The 19,805-nt window shown below is 37.8% G+C and overlaps 1 protein-coding gene across 1 annotated transcript in view; it reads right to left on the bottom strand.

Annotated features, from left to right (window-relative positions):
• Positions 1-19,761, bottom strand: part of PCMTD1 (protein-L-isoaspartate (D-aspartate) O-methyltransferase domain containing 1) — a 66,076-nt gene extending 46,315 nt beyond the window's left edge. Inside the window, exon 1 of the mRNA XM_080800071.1 lies at positions 19,539-19,761. The gene's annotated coding sequence lies outside the window, so the exon portion shown is untranslated. The remainder of the gene's footprint in view (positions 1-19,538) is intronic.
• Between the last annotated feature and the right edge of the window lie 44 nt (positions 19,762-19,805).

Here is a 19,805-nt window from a genome sequence, read left to right as displayed (position 1 = left end):
CTTATTCTTTTAATTTTCCTATTCTCTTTGCCTGGGGCAGTGAAGATCAGCATAAACTCAACCAAATGGAGACACAGTAGGGGATAGCTCTATGGGAGTTCAAGGTATAGGATATAAAAGGACAGAGGAATATAAAACATTTTTAAAAGTCCCATTTTTGAGCTAACAAAATCATCAGAGAATAACTGCCTCAGATTTTTAGGATTATTACTTAACATCTTCAATCTTTCAAGAAACATAAGAAGTGCTCTAGTAAGCATCCTTCACACTTAAAAAAATTCCCTGTAGAAGCTACAGCCTAGAAAACCTTTCAAAAAGAAGAGCTATTGGGGCACCTGGGTTGCTCAGTGGGTTAAGCCTCTGCCTTCAACTCAAGGTCATGATCTCAAGGTGCTGGGATGGAGCCCCTCATCAGGCTCTCTGCTCAGCAGGGAGCCTGCTTCCCTCTCTCTCTCTGCCTGCCTCTCTGACTACTTGTGATCTTTCTCTCTCTGTCAAATAAATAAATTTTAAAAATTAAAAAAAAAAAAAAAGAGCTGTTTACCTCGTGTAACTCAGGAAAAAGTCTGAAGCAGAACACTGAAATGACAGGGCACCTGGGTGGCTCAGTTGGTTAAGCAACTGCCTTCGGCTCAGGTCATGATCCTGGAGTCCCAGGATCAAGTCCCACATCAGGCCCTCTGCTCATCAGGGAGCCAGCTTCTCCCTCTGCCCCTCACCCCTTTCATGCTCTCTCTCTCTCAAATAAATAAAATCTTTAAAAAAAAAAAAAAAAGAACACTAAAATGACAACTGAGCTTTCTGGTTTTAATCCGTTAAGTGGCTATGTTCTTAGGAAGTAATGAGATCAATAAGGAAGCATGAGAGAAAAACATACACATTTTTGGCTCCTTTTGGGTCAGGCTTTTTAAGTTGGGCTTATTTTTTATTTGAAAAATTCTGAATTCACAAAGAACAATATTCAAATAAAAAATAAAACAATATTCCAAAGCAAAATTTCATAGTTTGGGAGTTCAGATGGTCTGTTATCTGTTCCCTTCCACTAGCATATCACAAACCAAATATGAGCTCAAACCAAAGACATTCTTTCTATATATTATCATACTGTGGCATACAAAGACTGGCCTCATACTTTATGATTTTGAGCAAACTGTTATCTTTCCTGGCTTTGGTTTTTTCACCTGGAAGTTACTGTCACTAAATCAAATTTCTAAATGAGACCTGTAAAAACTTTAAAAATGTCTAAGTATATTTGCTATACAAAAATAAAGAATGTAAATAACTATCAAGTTCTTTGACCTTATAAAAATGGCATCTTTCCAAAGTCCACGATAATCTTTCTATGGACAGTGAAAGCTATATAAAATAAAATATGTAGTTATATGTCATTCTTAATTTTTCAGTGCTTCAACAGCAACTCATATAATTTCATTAACTACCCCCAAAGTATTTACAAAGGACAGGTGGTATTACCTGTACTGTGCAAATGAAGAACACCAACTGAGAAAGAACAAATTGTTTGTTCTAGATTTCCCATATAATACAAAGATACTCCAGTCTCATTCACAGATCTGATGGCATCCACTACCACTAATAATCACATTATCAGAAATAAGAAAATACAGCAACTAGAAATATAGGTCTAAGACCTTTTGACAAACACACACATACCACATTTGATACTAAAATCTTCATCTCATTTACTGGGACAGGTAACTCTCTTCCTATTTTTACTCACAACCCAGAGAAAGTTTAAGAAGTTCTTTAAAATAAGCTGTAATCAGGGATGCCTGGGTGGCTCAGTCAGTTAAGCGTCTGCCTTCAGCTCAGTTCATAATCCCAGAGTGGGTCCTGGCTGGAACTGAGCCCCACATCCAGCTCCCTGCTTGGGGAGCCTGCTTCTCCCTCTTCCCCTTCCCACTGCTCATGCTCTCTCTTGCTCTCTCTCGCTCTCTCAATAAATAAAATCTTTAAAATAAAACTGTAATAAGATCATTACCATAATTCTATAGGCTCTACAGTAATTACTAGGAAGCAGACCTTAATTTCAAATGATTAATCTGTCATCAACAGTTCTTTGTTATCAATAAAACTCATCTGGAGAACACCATGCAAACTAAACAACCAAAATGCTGTGAAAGCTTGTTAAACTATGGCCCCATACCTCCCTCCAGGCTTTGTTTAAGAAGTTCTTCACCACTGGTCCAGCAAGTTATAAGACCCAGGGACACTGAGGATAGAAAGCCAAAAAATGGCTTCAGTTCAGTTCAATTCAGTAGACAGTCTTTGTTCATGGAAATAAAGTCTCTTAAATGGTGTGTATTTTTTTAAAAATGTTTAAAACTTACTTTCAAATTGACTACAATAAATTCACAGAACTGAAGGTTTTTAATAATGTAAGGAATTATTTCATATTAGACTACAGTCAAACTGTCCTCATAATTGAGGATAGGTATGTTTATTAACAGTACACGTAAAACACTAAACGCTCTCTCAACAAAAAGCTACTCAATGCAATTTGATTGCCTTACATTCGGAGATTCTAAGTTTTGCACAAAAAGACTTCCATTTGATGTTTCCTCATTCAGTTAACAAAAACTGATCATCTACTTTTGCCTCAGAAACTATGATAAGCATGGAGGATTCAGAGATCATACTCCCAGAAGCTAAACTCAAATTAAACAGCTTTCTTAGGAGGTAAGAATAGCAGAAGAGCTCACTTCATTTCACGGATAAAGAAATGAGCCCCAGCAGCTGCCTTGTCCAAGATCACACAAGTTCGAAAGAAACCCAAGATTTATAAATCATTTTATAATAATCTAGATATGAAAAAATCTCTTCAAACATGAGGACATGAGGCAAAAAGACCTAATACTCCTTTTAGATTTCATAAAATTGAGCAAAATGCTTCTTTTAAAAATATTTTATTAATTTAAATATTTAATTACAGATAGTAAGCAATATTACTAAAACCTGACTCTAACAGCTTGTTGGGAGACTGTAAGAAAAAAAAAAGCCAGATTTAAACTATTATAGAAAACATAATAATAAGTCAACTAAATAATTTTTTTACTTGAAGTTATTAATGTTCTTCACAGAAAATTTTATGAATTATTATCAATATCTAGATAATAATTATATAACAATGTATTAAATATATCTAGACTGAATCCACACAGGTTATAATGGTGAGTTACAACATCAAGCAATGTAAAATTCTGGTCTGAATTCAACAGGGTTTAGAGCAATAGGAATATAACAATTTTACTTTATTCATTTGCTAACCTTAGAATGATTATTTATAGACTGAATACTAGTATATCAAATAATAATGATTTCATATCAAATTAGATTCACTGAGTTATACTCTAATAGAATGTATTTCAATATAAGTAAAAATTATACTTCAAAGATCATATAACACAGTGTGGATTCTAGATTGGAACCCTAATTCTATAAATTCTAGCTATGTTAATTTTAATACCAGTAATTATCTCACAGGATTCACAGGAGAAGTACCTGAGATAATGTATATAACCTGCCTATAGTCCCTGGTCACGTACCAAGTACTCAATAGGTGTTACCTGTTTTTATCAACACAGACCTACTTCACCCTCTCACAAAAGAACATGTTCCCATTTCAAGAAACATTTTTTCAGCGTTTACAAATCTGTATCTAGTAATAATATATATTATATATATAAAATAATTTGGATTTTAGGTGCCAGTTTTCATTAAGATCTCAACAGCTATATGGTGTTTCTGAGGGAAACCAAAGCATGGAAAAATGAGGAAAGACCTTGGGGACATATCTTATGATGCTGGATAGAATTAGAATTAGTCTGAACTCATTACTTGATTTGGAAAATTGTATGTGTATATACACATACACACACACACGTGTGCAAAACAAAATACAAAGCTATAGAAAACACATATACATACTTTTCCTTGTTTATGAATGCCTAAAAGATAGACAACGTTTCCAAAAAAAACTCAAACTCTTCTTGAAAAGGTATGTAGGAAAATATGTTTTGCATTTTTACTTACTACATTTTCCTAGCTATTAATAGTAATTTCCCCATTCTCCATTCTGAAGACACTTAGGAACCCACCCCTCTCATCAGTAGCAGGGACTCTGGCATCTCTGCTGCAGTCTTCTCTGCTCCCAGGTCTCACAAGCATCCTGGTTATCTGACAACTATTCAAGCCCCAAAGGTAATCACCACCACAATGCCTTAAACTCCAAGGACCTATCTTCACCCACTGCCCAACCTCTGTATTCTAATTTTATTCCACAATCACATCTTACAAGTAGTTTGCCCATTCTTCTTCTACCACTACATTTAATCTTCAGTGTCACTAGTGCTACAGGAAAGATTTTCCATAAAAGACCAAAGAGTAAATACATTAGAGTTTGCAGGCCTTAGTTTCTGTTAACAATTACTGAATTCTGTGCCTGTAAGAGCAAAAACAGCCACAAACAACATGTAAATGAAGTATGGCTATGTTCCAAATTTATTTATTCATGAACACTGAAATTTCAATTATATATAAATTTCACATAATACTTTTTAATTTTTTTTCCAACCATTTAAAAATACAAACACTATTCTTGGTTTGCAGACTATTCAAAAACAGGCAGTGAGCCAGGTTTGGCTCATGGACCATAATTTGCTGACCCCTATGAGGATCACTTTTGTAAATACTGTAAGTATAAAGAGTTACACAAAGGTTGGCAAAACGTCCAAGAGATCTTAAAAATGTGTTCAGAAAGTCAACCTGAAAGCAACATTTTCTAAATTCCTGTGAGGTACAGATCTAACTAGCATAGGTTCCAAGAGCTTTTCTGGCATCTTAATTGTTTATAGGTGAAGTACTGTGATGGTTACAATAAAATGAATAGAATAAAATGAGTCAGAAACAAATTACAGATGTCCCAGGCTATCCAAAAGTAGAGTGTTCCTATGAAAACTTTCCTAAGCCAAACTGGCATAAAGCAGAAAGTATTCCCCCCTCTGTGTTCAGATGCAGCTTTAAGAAAGACCTACATTAGTACGGTAATGGCTCTTTTCCTAAAATGGAAAATCCTCTACAGATTTCTTTCAGTTAGTGAAAACAGGTACTAATGAAGGTCTTTCAGAAATGCTATGTGGTCCAATGCTATGTTTCAGAAAGTGGAGGATACTTATATATTGCTGACATTTGGTATTTCATTCTAAAACTTTAAATTTTAGTCTGTAATCCATGAGACCAAAGGCATAATCCATATAATTTTCTGTGCATATAAACCCAAATAAAATACACAACTTTGATATTTGTGGAAAAGTCGAGAAAAATAATAAACTGTAAAGAAGCAAACCTCTAAAATTATCCAATTCACCCTGTCATGCACGGGGCAAAACTACTTGTTCAAGGTCATACTAACAGAATTCAAGGCTCCAGAGCCTTGGTTGAGTTTCTTTTCAATACATCATAAAATTAAAGCTCAAGAAGTGACAACTTTTCTAAAATAACATGTGCTCGCCTACTGTTTTTAAAACAAAACCCTCATATTGTTAAAATAAGACACAGAAGAAGTGTAGAATCCTTACTAAAAGTGTAGACAGAGCTGCTAATTTTCGAGACAGTGTAGTAAAAAGAAAGAAGCAGTGCTCAAATATTTGGTCCAAGGACTAGGACTCCATTTTGATACTTAAGAGAATACAGGTGGCCTGCAAAAAATAGTAAAGATTAGCTGACTGGGAACAAAACATAAAAATATCAAGTGGCCTTAAAGTCAAAAGGAGTCTACCATCATTTTAGCTGGGAGAAAGGTTTAGAATGGCAAATGGAGCAAGAGCAATGGAGACAGGTTTTAGGAGCAGCAGTTCATTGCCCTGATTCTGTCAAAGAGAAATTAAGTACAAATTAAAAATATTCTACTTCCAGAGAGTAAATGATGGTTACCAGGGGATGAGGAGTGGGGTGGTAAGATTGATAGTGTTTCAGAGTACAAGCTTGCAAAAAGCATTAAGTCATAAAGGTCTAACGCACAATATAATAAATCCAGACAATATTGTACTGTAATTATGTAATATGATAAATACTGCTACAGAAGCATTGTAAGATCTGAATGTAACAAAGTAACACTGTACACATTAAATTTATACTGTGTCATATGTTAAATTTATTCAATTAAAACACAAAAAAATTCTACTTCCTGTATCAATTCCTACTGATGGGTAACGTTCAGCCACAGCATGAGCAGATGGTGCCAGAGAGACACTGCATGAGAAAAGAGCTTTGCTTCTAGGTCTGGTACACTGCTTGGCAGGCTCCTGCAGTCCTTAAGCATTCTCCACCAATACAATCCCACAGTGCACAAAAGCCATCAGCTTCCCCCAGCGCTCTCCCTTGGATGGTGTGTGGAAGACAACCTTTGGTAAAACACCTCTTTGTGAACATCTTTCCCTGGTACCAGAAAGCAGATGTCTGGCAATTCCATTAAGGAGGCACCATAGCAAATTCCTTGCCATCCAGTGAGCCACACATCCTCTCAAAAAGGTCCAGATCTCAACACTGGGTGGGGTTCTTCCTTAGGTGCTTAATCTTGGTCCTTAGGGGTAGAACCTAATCCTTGTATCTCTTTCCACATTCTGTATTTTTCAAAAAGATTTTATTTTGAAAGAGGGAAAGCATGGAGTGGGGGGAGAGAAGCAGAAGGAGACAGAGAATCTCAAGGAAATTCCACAGAGTGCAGAGCCCAACTCAGAGCTCGAGCTCACAATCCTGAGATCATGACCTGAGCCGAAATCAAGACTGGGATGCTTAAAAGACTGAGCTACCCAGGCGCCCTATTCCCATATTCTTTAGAACTCTGTTTACTTACTAGCCAATCCTGTTATTGGTAACATTTTTTTACATTAAACTTTCCCTGTTCATATTACCCTGTGTGGTTTTTCCTTCCTGTTTGAACTAGACTGATACAGTGCTGAAAACCATTAAGATGACACTCAGGTCAGTGAGGGAATGAAGAATAAGCACACAGGCAAAAAAATGAACTGTGAATACAACAGATCCTGATATGCTGCCAGCCAAAACATCCACAATCCCTTGGATTTGATTTAAACTGCTATGTCTTGAAAACAGATTTTTTTTAACTGCTAAGTATTTGAGTGTGTTTTATCTTAGTTTCATGGCAAAATGTTGTCACCAGCTTTTCTGTGCTGAGAGCTGTCCATCCTGATCAGAGAGGAACATTAGATAACCAAGTGACTTTGGAGTACCGACGGCAGCAGCTGCCCTTCCTGCCATCTTAAATTCCCTGCTAGGAATCCATCACTGTCAAACTTTTAGACAGGAGGATGACTTAGTGGCCTCATCTACTGGGAGTCAGCTTAAACATGAGCTTGTTAAGAGAAGCACATGATCGCGGCACCTGGGTGGCTCAGTGGGTTGAGCCTCTGCCTTCGGCTCGGGTCACGGTTTTGGGGTCCTGGGATGGAGCCCCGCATCAGGCTCTCTGCTCAGAGATCCTGCTTCCCCCATCTGCCTGTCTCTCTGCCTGCTTGTGATCTCCCTCTCTCTGTCGAATAAATAAATAAAAATTCTTTAAAAAAAAAAAAAAAAAAGAGAGAGAAGCACATGATCTTTCTGGTGCCCCTGTTTCCCCTCTATAGACTTCAGTGATTATTAGCACACCTGAAAAAGGACAAAATAAAACCACTGAAAAACTCATTAAATTTCACGTATGCATGGTAGGCAAACTAAAAATAGGAGCAGACTACAAAAGAGCTGGTTAAGAGAAAACCCAAATTCTTGAAACAAATGCCAGGGATATAAGCAATGATAAAGGTTACTTTTTCTTCTTAGTGGCATTTCAAAATGAAAGAAAAGAGCATCACAAAATATTTCTTGAAGGACACCTGGGTGGCTCAGTTGGTTAAGCATTTGCCTTCCACTGAGGTCATGATCCCAGCATCCTGAGATCAAGTCCCACATCTGGCTCCTTGCTCAGCAGGAAGCCTGCTTCTCCCTCTGCCTGCTCTGCCTGCAGCTCTCCCTCCTTCTGCTCTCTCTCTCTGACAAATAAATAAAATCTAAATATATATTTATTTCTTGGGAAAAAAGCAGTCCCAGAGTTGGAGAAACAGAGAAGGAAAACTAAAGATATAAGCAGGCACTAAAAAATTCAACAAATTTATTATTTCACTCATTCAGCAGAAAATAATTTTGGAAGAACTCCATAGTAAATGACACTAAGCAAGCCACACTTAGTTTGCTACTGTACTACAAATCCAATGCAATGGGCCCCAAAGAAGAGAGGTAATTGCCAGAAAAACAGCCTTATGTTGTTTTGGGGGTCTTTTTGTTTTTTTATTTTTGTTAAGATTTTTATTTGACAGAGTGCAAGCACGTGCACAAGCAGGGGGAGCTGGAGAGGGAGAAGCAGGCTCCCTGCTGAGCAGGGAGCCCAATGCAGGACCCAATCCCAGAACCCTGGGATCATGACCCAAGCTGAAGGCAGACGCTTTAGCGACTAAGCCACCCAGGTGGCCTAACAGCCTTATGTTTCTTTATGGTATTTGTTTTATTTTAAGGTATGATGGGTTGGAAGGCATACCTGTTTTGGAGGAACAAAAATACTTTCCAAAATAGTAACCTGTAGTAACTTCTCTTATCTCACTACCTTACTGTAATTTCTCCAAACATGTTTTACAGCTGGTGAGCCTACGGTAGAAATTCATTTATGTGCATTTATAGGGAACGCACAGGGAATGCACAGCGAATGCACTTTCCTACTAAGAACAAAGCATACGTACAACTTCAAGTACAAGACTCTTGCTTCCCAACTGAAAAGATTCACGTAGCAAACTGACAAGGATCCCAGCTTCTTACATGACAGAAAAGTAATGTCATGGCTGTTAATTTTGTCCCTGCCTTTCTCCAACATAATAGCCTCAGGGACTTTAGGACAGGTATGTAGTTCTCCTTCCCCTCCTCTGATGATTCAAAATCCTCCTCCTCTTTAGCAGAATTTCCCAGTGCATTTATTAAGTTTCTAGATTAATTTCACAGGGGAAGGGGTTCCTGCCATCACTTCAAATTATGTCCAAACCCAAAACCTTCTATATAGCCCACCTCTCACACTAGCTACTGTATTCAATTACTCATATTCCTCTTTATTGAAAATCCTTTTCTGTCACTATCCTTATCAGTATTAGCTAGAGTACTGTAACTAACTTCAATTTAGTTTTCGTACTTGTGGTTCTCCCAACTTCAATACCATCCTGTATACCACTCTGATTCACATGCCCAATATAACACTTTTATCATTGAAGAAAAGCAGCAGCTCCAAAAATTCAGAGATCTCTCCAGGAAACTGCAAAAATGAGAAGAAATCCTACCTGACAGGGGTTCAAGTCCATCATCATTTAAACCAAGTAGCACTAGTTTTATCAGTTTTATAAATGTCATCTTAGTTATTTTGTGGGGGGAAGGGGATTACTTAGCAATCACTTCCCTAAGGGATCAAATGGTCTCAAAATACTTAACTATATTAGTTTTCTATCATTGCCATAACAAATCACCACAAACACTAACAGCTTAAATCAACACAAATTTACTGTTTCACAGTTCTAGAGGTCAGAGGTCTGACACAGGTCTCACTGGACTGAGATGAAGGTGGCAGCAGGGCTGAATTCCTTCCTGGAGGCTTTTACAGGGTTTGTTCTCTTGCATTTTCAACTGTCTAGTGTCCATCTACTTCTCTGACTCATGATCCTTTCCTCCATCTTAAAAAGCCAGCAACGTCAGACTGAGTCCTCCCCACTGTCTTTCTTCCACTTTTAAGGAACCCTGTGATTACACCAGGCCTATCAGGAAAATCCGCAATAGTCTTCCTAATTTAAAGTCAGGGGATCAGCAACCTTAATAATTCCCCTTTGCCTGATTAGGTAACATAGTCACAGATTCCAGAGATTAAAACATGAGCATCTTTGCAGGGGAAGAGGCATTACTTGTTTACTACACTACCCAAATTGTATTTGTCCTCTATCTCCAGCAGAGCAGGGAATCAAACAAAACCAATTTAAACATGTAATGTGCAACCCAAGTCCATCCTCACCTGTCCTATCCCCCCCACCGACGCCCGGATACAGGAAAGGAAATGAGAGATCACAAGGATAATCAGTGCAGAGTGATATGCTCTCATCCCTTGAAAGAACTTGGAATTCACTTTCTCTTATATATAATGTGTGGTCACATTCTTAAGACAGGACGAAGTCCTCTAACTGAATCAATAATAACTAAACCATAGATTAACTGTAAGAGAACCTTACAAAGACCCTGAAATTAAATTTGAAATACCAACTGGAAACACTGTAACAAAACCATCAACTTTTTTGTCTGGTTATTATTAAGCCATGTATAATAATTTCTCTTAGAAAATATATGTCCAGTCTTAATAACCCTTGAATACAGTATTACAAAAAACATGCAGTATTTCTAATACTTTACACCACTGGGAAAATTGTGCCTAAATTAAACCTGAAGCTTAAAAACTACTTAGGGTCAGTACTGCTTAAGACTTGATCTTACTTTTAGAAATGTGGAAAGTAATTATGTGGATTCATTCTGTGTGCTTACAAAAATTCAGTTCAGCATAAGCAAGACCCTGTACATGATAGTCCACACCTTTCCTTAGCTGTTGGTACCCACCAAGATTTGTAGCAGATTCAAAATTGTCAAACTTTAATGTAGTAGGATTCTAGATTGGCCTCAAGATGGAGCAGTAGCATCCTTTTAAAAATAGACTGCTCCACAGGTAAATGTTTTCAGTCTGTCACTAAAAATGAATGGAAAGACAAACCAGCCATATTAAGACATTTAGGAACAGTATCTGATTTTAATAATGCTCTACACAACAGAGGGTACTAACGGATATAGAGGGAAGCAAGACACAAAGTCTCTCAGAATTAACTACAAGATATACCATCCCTGGGTGGTAACATTCCTGACAATCCTGTGCTTTTTAAACCGTATTTTCTAGTTTTTCTATAGTGAATTGCTACTGTTATTGTTTAAAGGAAGAAAAGCAAAAACAAATAACCTTTTTATATACTATGTCTACAGTGACTATAAAATGAATGTTAAGTGTACAGAATCACAGGTGCAAAGAACCACTGCTCAAAAAAAATCTAAAACTATGTAAAGTACCATCTAAAGTATATACAGTATTGGGGTGCCTGGGTGGCTCAGTAGGTTAAAGCCTCTGCCTTCGGCTCAGGTCATGATCCCAGGGTCCTGGGATGAAGCCCCACATCGGGCTCTCTGCTCAGTGGGGAGCCTGCCTCCCCCTCTCTCTCTGCCTACTTGTGATCTCTTACAAATAAATAAATAAAATCTTTAAAAAATATATATATACAGTCCCATCATAAAAGGAAATGATATATCTAGTAAACATCTAAACACTATTTTTAATGCTAATTAGAAAAATACTCAAATTACATAATTAGGACAGAATGACTGAAAAATGACAAAGAAAACACTTGACTGTTCAGTAAGCCATATAGTACTACTTAAGGAAAAAAATAAAAATAAAAGCCACAGGTTGCACAACCTTAAATGACTTGTCAGGAGTAACCTGATAGAGCAGCTACGGAACCTCAGTAGCTGCTACACTTCACACAATACTCTGTATTTATAGCACCCCTGGTCTGAGAGAATCAAAGGGCATTCACTATTTACACTGTATTCCACCATCACCTTATTCGCTTGTTATTCCATTCAGTTCTGACTTCCAACATTACCACCACTCCAACAGGATTCCAAATGACATTCTTGAATGAATATGTTATTTCTGTTTATATGTGAAAGTCTGAAAGGAGTCACACGACACTATTAAAAAAACACTACCCAAGCAACCTATGATGGACAGATGTGGAGGGGGAGACTTGCTGAGGAAGGAAACTTTCTTTTAATTTCATGCATTTTAGTAATTCAAATCTTATCTTTGACATACAACAATAATAAAATAAAAAAATTAATGACCACATAAAGGATATTGCATTGTAGGCCATGATATTTCCTTCTAGATGATAGAAGGAATTTAGTTCATCCCCTGAACAGCTTTTTTAAATATATTAGAGGCCACAGTCTCAGAGACCAGTTTCCAGATATCAAGGATTACTTCTCAGCACCAAACTTCTACTAAACACATCCAGGGCTGACCTTTGTCCAGAGCAGACAACTGGTCACAGGGGCTACCCATCAGCACTGCCAACCCTGGTCTTCCAATTCAACTGTCAACTCTGAATTCCAGCAAGCATTTTTTAATGATTCTCCATTTCTGCCTTTTCTCCATTCACTTAGCTATTAATCATCCAGGCCAGAAAAGATATCCATTTTATTCCCCACCATGAAACATCCATTTCAGCTTTCAAGCTTTATCTTCCCCACAAGGAAAGAACTGCTAGTTTTTATTTCTCTTCCTTCAAAGTGTTGCTTCAATGGATGTAACAGTAAAAATCTGAAAGCCATCTAAATGCCCACCAACAGAAAACACGCTTAAATTAGTATATATATAAAATCTATATATGTAAGCTATATATAGCAAATACTTTGAGGACAAAAAAAATTTTTTTAAGAATGAAATGTTTCATCTACTAACAGGGAATATTAGTGATAAATCAAGTGAAAAATCCAAGTGAAAACTGTGCAGTGCACCTCATCTTTATGGAAGCAGAAAGAAAAATAGTATTTATTCATATATACTTGCATACAATAAATTAATGTTTCTTTTACATCATTCCAAAGATGAATGGCTACTTCCCAGTGGGGAAAGTAGGACATTGAGGGAGGAGACATTTCCAGTTTATAAAACCTTTTGTATGTTTAAAATTTGGACCATGTAATCATATTACCTAATTTTAAAATCAATTATTTTAAACTTGCTTCAAACTCTTATCTTCAAAGTATCTTCTCTTATATTCAAAGTATCTGCTGTTAATTCCTCAAAGTTGAGAGCAGATAAACTGACAAATAACCTTAAGAATCAACCTCATTCCTTTATAATCAAGCATTTTAGCACTCCAAAGGAAACCCCAAATGTCTGCCCCAACACCATCACCAAGATATCCTACCTTATTAATTTCTAACAGCAAAAGTTATTTTTATTTAATAAAGCAATAATTACTTATTAAGTTGCTAAACTGGAACAATATAGGATGCAAGGATATAAGAGAAATATAAAATTGTAAACTTTGCATGGTAACCATTAACCTTGATGGATTCAAATATGTCTGAAATTTCACATGAACTCTTTAGAAAGCAAGGATTTATGTGTAATTTGTGTGGGGGCATTTCAGCTATCATATAGTTGGAGATTCTTGATGTCACCAAAGGGCAGAAAATGACACTGCAGTATAGGGAAAGTTTTATTCTACCTTTCATATCCATATAAGCATTTAAAAAACTGAGGCCAAAGAATTATGGTTAACACCGCAGAATTCAACAACATGGAAAAGAATTCAAATATCAAACCATTAATTTTAAGAATGAGTAACACAGCCATGTGCATACAGAAAAATAAAACAGCATCTTTTAAAATAAACAATTTATCATAATTACCTAGTGATCTTTCTGAAAATAAAGAACTCATTTGATAGCCTAAAACAAGACAATCTGGTTTTGTTGCGTACACAATTAAAAACTTCAGTTAACTACTATATATGTCATCTAGCAACTAAAATCAAATACTACTTAAATTCCATTAAAGGAGCAGCTGACTAGTGATCATTTTCATATTCATTCACATATATTTCCTGAGCATCCACTGGGAGATACAACAATAAGAAATGGTTTCTGCTTTCAGGCATTTTATAATTCAATTACTATTAGGGCACTCAAAAACTAATTCAGAATAGAAAGTTATCATCAAGAGGTAAAGCAACTGCACAAATAAGAGTAGACTTTTCTACCTATGAAAACAGAAAAGAGGCTCTAGGGAAAGTCTGTGTATGAGCTAGCCTTTTATTTGAAAGACTTCAGAAGGCAGAAATAGGAAAGGGAAAAAAAATTCCAAGTGGAGATGCATTAAGAAACCAAGAGTTTACATTCCTTCTGTTCCAGACTACAAAATACAAATAATTCTGTTCCAGAAGGAATGTAAACGTAAGTCTAAATAAAACAAGAATTAATTTCGAGAAAGAGCACGGAGGCCAATTAATGGAGTTTTAAAAAGCAAACTGAGGAACAAGGATTTCATTCTAGAGTTGATCCGGAGACACTCCACAGAACCATGGTGGTCAAGAACACAGACTTGGAAGACATGCTCAGGATTCAAATTCCAGCTCTTCTACCTACTAGCAACTCTGCAAGCCCATGAGTCTCAATTTCTTCATCGGTAGAGTGAGAAAGTAGTGTCTATGACATAGAACTGTTTTGAGGACCAAATGAGAATAAAGCATTCAACACAAAGGCTGACATAAGAAACATTCAGTAAGTGTTTTTTGTTCTGTTTGCTTCTGTCAGGCAGAGAAAATATGATCAGGGCTGTCTTTAGGACAAATAATTTGATAGCAGCATGCATGATGAATGGCAAAACCCAGAGATTAGGGATGTCTTTTTAATGGTAGTTGAGGCAAGGGTATTATAAGTATTCTCTTGCTGGGAAAATGAAAAAGCAGCAGGAGAACGTGATTCCTGAACCATAATGCAATAAAATGACAAAGAATTTCTGAGAAAGGGGGAGAGTGATGAATCGAAGGCAACCTTTGATTTTAAGTATAGATGATTAAGAAAATATTAAGATCATTAATATAAACAGGAAAATGAGGGAGGAATTAAATTGCAAAGGAGAGTGTTTAATTCTGAATCTATAGATTCAAGATTACAAAATGCCAGTTACTTGAAGAGTTTATCATGGAGAACAACAAAAAGCAAGTCTGAAGCTTAGGAAAGACAATGAGGCTGGCAATGCAGAACTGGAGCTTTGGCAGGGAAGGGAATGAACAGTGGAAACCCTGGGTGTGCACAGGACTAGAAAGGAGAAAACACAATTCTAAAAAGAAGTGAGGACTCAATCTAAAATAATACTTTTATAAGTGAGAGGAGAAAATGAACAAAGCCACAAGGTATAAGTCTGAGGTGCCGGCCCGTACAAACTACAGAGAAGACAAGGCCTTGACAGCACTTCATATTCATTCCATAGTTCTTTAGATGCTAATAATTTAGATTATAAACAGACTTATGATTATGTGATTATTATAGGATTTTAAGAGCCTGCAAGTTACTGGAAAGTGTTAATTATTCTAACTCAACCCCGAGCAGGACACAGCTAACGCAGTACAATTATAATTAGATATTTTTCCAGTATCTCAAAGCTCAAAGTATTAACTTTTAAGTCCTCATCTTCCTTGACATCCATTCACACATTTGACTCTATTGATTACCACTATTTGAGGAAACTCCCCACTCTCTTCTTAAGACAGCCAATTCTCAGGTTTTCTCCTATTTTGGCTTCCCTTTCATCTTAACTAGCTTCTACCTAGAAACAGAACCATCAGAAAGCAACAGTCCTCTATGCAATTCCACAGTAGTTGTTTTAAACATCTAGCTTTTAAAACCCAACTAGGGGGGCACCTGGGTGGCTCAGTTGGTTAATCGACTGCCTTCAGCTCAGGTCGTGATCCTGGACTCCCAAGATCAAGTCCCACATCGGGCTCCCTGCTCGACAGGGAGTCTGCTTCTCCTGCTGACCTCTCCCCTCTCATGCTCGCTCTCTCATTCTCTCTCTCTAAAAAAAAACAAACAAACAAACAAAAAAAAACCCTAAAAATAAATAAATAAATTTAAAAAAATAAAAATAAAACCTAATTAGATTTTAAAACTCTGGATCCTACCTAATGTTTCTTTTGTTATCATTAATAGGACCTACATAGTTTCTTGATTTTTGGCGACATATGAATGTCCCCAAAAAAGGCTTTCAGACTAAACTGCAAAATAAACTCTCTATTTCTATCCATCAGCGGTAAGATCTCTTATTAATTTTTGAAAATATACACATGCAGGGGTGCCTGGGTGGCTCAGTGGGTTAAAGCCTCTGCCTTCGGCTCAGGTCATGATCCCAGGATTCTGGGATCAAGCCCCGCATGGGGCTGTCTGCTCAGCAGGGAGCCTGCTTCCTCCTCCCTTTCTGCCTGCCTCTCTGCCTACTTGTGATCTCTGTCAAATAAACAAATAAAATCTTTAAAAATAAATAAATAATAAAAAAATACACATGCAGTTTTGGATTCCTCACCCTTCAACAGATGAAAAGCCAATACATCTTAACATACTCTAAAGACTTCTTTCTGGTGCTGAAACATTTTTGTATTCCACAACTATAAAACCTACCCACATTGAATATTAAATTGTCCAAGACATAATCAAGAGCAAATATGCCATTTAGATATGAATTCAAATACCACCCTTAAGAACTACTAAGAAATAAAAGCTCAAATATTTTCCTATCTGTAGGTTTCTTCTCAAATACAAATTACAACTGATCATACTTTATTAACTTCAGCATTGCCCTTTTCTTTAAAATACACAGCTGCAGGCACCTTGGTGACTCAGTTGGTTAAGCAACTGCCTTTGGCTCAGGTCATGATCCTGGAGTCCTGGGATCAAGTCCCAAATCAGACTCCTTGATCAGCAGGGAGTCTGCTTCTCTCCCTCTGACCCTCTCCCCTCTCATGCTCTCTCTCACACTCACTCTCTCTCTCAAATAAAATCTTTTTTAAAAAATAATAATAATAAAAATAAAATACATAGCTGTCATATATGCTGGGAACCCAGAACAGATTAATATACCATAATATTAGGAGCTATACTTCATTGTCATGATGTATTTTTAAGCGACTACAAAATACTAAAATGAAATAAGCACACTTTAATCTTTTTAGGCCCTCTTTGTATTCTTTTCATTACATTAGTTTACTAAAGTGCAACTGGGTTCATAAAAATGTTAAATGAAATGAGATTACCCACTCAAGTTTGTAAGGAATAAAAGTGCCTGTAAGAGCTACAATTTACTATAATATCCAAATTTACCCTGGCATCAAACAGAGTGACTAACACAACGCCCCTTCTTCTTGGTTAACGGCACCAGCTCAAGGAATATTTTGATATCACAGCACAGAAACCTCATCTAAAACAATACCACGGTTTCTTTTTTTTTTTTTAAAGATTTTATTTATTTATTCGACAGACAGAGATCACAAGTAGGCAGAGAGGCAGGCAGAGAGAGGAGGAAGCAGGCTCCCCGCGGAGCAGAGAGCCCGATATGGGGCTCGATCCCAGGACACTGGGATCATGACCTGAGCCGAAGGCAGAGGCTTTAACCCACTGAGCCACCCAGGCGCCCCAATACCACAGTTTCATACTATTTATCCTTTAGGCTATTTTTCAATACATGATTATATTCAGGTCTCTATTTTGCAAGGAACACCTCCAAGGCAAAAAAGAGGGAAAAACTCTAAGATCACAATTTTATAAGGTAGTTTCCATTAACGAAAGGCAGCCTGGCAGAGCAGAAAACACAAGTTCTTGGCTTAAGCCTGACTCAAATGCAGTCACTACCACTAAAAAGGTGATGAGATCTTGAGCAATTGAATTAATCTCTCAGAACCTCTGTTTATTAATCCTTAGATTGGGGAGAATGTCACCTATGTTGTTAGAGATAAATAAGAAAAATATTATCACCAGCAACTATAACTTAAATGCCACAGATACTGTGGTTCCTTTTAAACACAGCTTCCCAAATAATTAAACAACTGGACTGAAGATTTCAGGCTACATATTAATGCTTAGAACCAGACTTCTGTGTGATTATCTTACTCAGTTCTATGTTTTCCCTGGAAGTTGGCAAGAAGATGCACACACAGTACATTTTTAACAAATACATGCCACTGATTAGATCAACAAAACCTCCAGCTCTTCTGCACACAAAAATAAAAAATGTAATAGGGATTTCCTAGCTTTCTATCTTATTTAATAGTAAGCAGTGTAATATCATTGTTTCGCTTACAGCTTACTCCCTATGGTCTACTATCAAAATATTTAGTTCCTGGCTATTTTGAGGTTTTGTTTTTTTAACCTGTCTAAAACACAAACTTCTAGGCCGCTGGTTTTCTATCTTCAGACATGAGTGGGTTGTTTAAGAAACTGAATTTGTTTTCAACTGACCATACAGAATTCAAAATTACCTTGAAAAATGCACTTACCAAAAACAAAAAATAAACTATTTTAGTAACCTGCTTTATGAAATGATCCAAACCTCGTAAGCTACCATAAACTCCGTGTAAACGTAATTCTTAACTTGCCTAATACATAAGTATCCCCATCTGGCCTTAGACAACCTGAAAGTTTTGCCACATTATGTTTCAAAATAATAACCTGTAGCCCTTTTTAAAAGCTTATATAATAAAAGATTACAGAAAAACTGGAAACAATGTTCAGTAGTAAAACACACACACACACACACACACAGCTTATGTGGTAGCTTTTAAAAAGAATGAGGTATGTAATAAAATCGAAGAGTATCTCTGAGTATCCCTTGGCCAAAAGAAGTATATACTATATATGATCCCAATTTCGTTTTTAAAACATACTTACACGAACAGAAAAATCCTGAATGGCTAATAAATACCACACTTGAAGACTGGTTACCTTGGGTAATTAAAAGAGGAAAAATGGGGGGTGGGGGGGGTGGGGAGCAAACATCTTCATTGTTTAGCTGCTTAATTTTTTTCTTAAAGAGCACGTAGTACTTTTGTAATTAAGTAACTGGGAAAAAAATAACCATTGGTAGAACTATACTTTCTCCTCCGTACCCAAATTCTTCTCTGTAATTTTAAAAACGTAGTTATGATTTCTCAGTTTTAAAAAAAGAAGACATACAAAAACACAGTCATGGAAGTTAAAAATGAAAAATCTTGGATTTGCAAAATTACTCCCCCTGGTTCCACTCTTGGGTCCTCTCTACGCCAATGTTTGAAATACCCTAAGGACGGGTACCACACTTAAACAGTAGTAAACGCTCAAACAAAAAAACAAAGTAAGAAAATGTTAGCGCCTGCTCTAGCCTCGTAAATCCCTTCCCAGCCTCAACCCCGAAGGCTTCCCCAAGACTACGTAGGCTGGATTCTCTTCCTTCAAAATCAAAACAACAACAGAAAGTCACGGGGTGGAACTGAAAAGGCCCGAAGGGGCCCGTGGGTGTCTTCGGACCGCAGAGTCTGGGAGTCCCGGTTCCCGATCCCAGGTCAGAGACCTAGGACAGTCCGCCCCGACCTCCCAAACCCTTCGACCCCTGCAGACTCCCTCGACCACCCTGGACTCCCAGCCCCTTCGACCCTGCCGAACCCAGCCCCCAACCTCCCGGCCCCCTTGGAAACCTTCAGCTTCTCCCGACTCCCCAACTCCCGAACTCCCGACCACCCTCCCTCGCCTGACCCCAGCACGCGGGATACGTCGACCCGCACGACCCCGAGCCCACAAGGCACCAACGTTACCTGCGGCGAGGCTGTCCGTCTGGCCCGCCGCAGCGACGCGCAGGGTCAGGCACTAGGACTCGGCGGGCTCCACAGCAGCCCGCCTCCCCCACCGCCACAACAACGCCGCCGCTGCAGCCCGGAGGAGGGGCGGGGCCCGGATCCGCGGCTGGGGAAACCCGACAGTTGCGGCCTCGGGAGTTGTCTGGAACCTGGGCATGCGCAGAGAACACCGGGCGCAAGGACCGCCCTGGGAGGATGCCGAAGTCAACAAGGCTAGGGGGACGC

Source organism: Martes martes (assembly GCF_963455335.1).
Source record: "Martes martes genome assembly, chromosome: 4".
NCBI lineage: Eukaryota > Metazoa > Chordata > Mammalia > Carnivora > Mustelidae > Martes > Martes martes.
The sequence above is the reverse complement of the archived record's forward strand: the minus strand, read 5'-3'. Positions and strand labels throughout refer to the sequence as shown.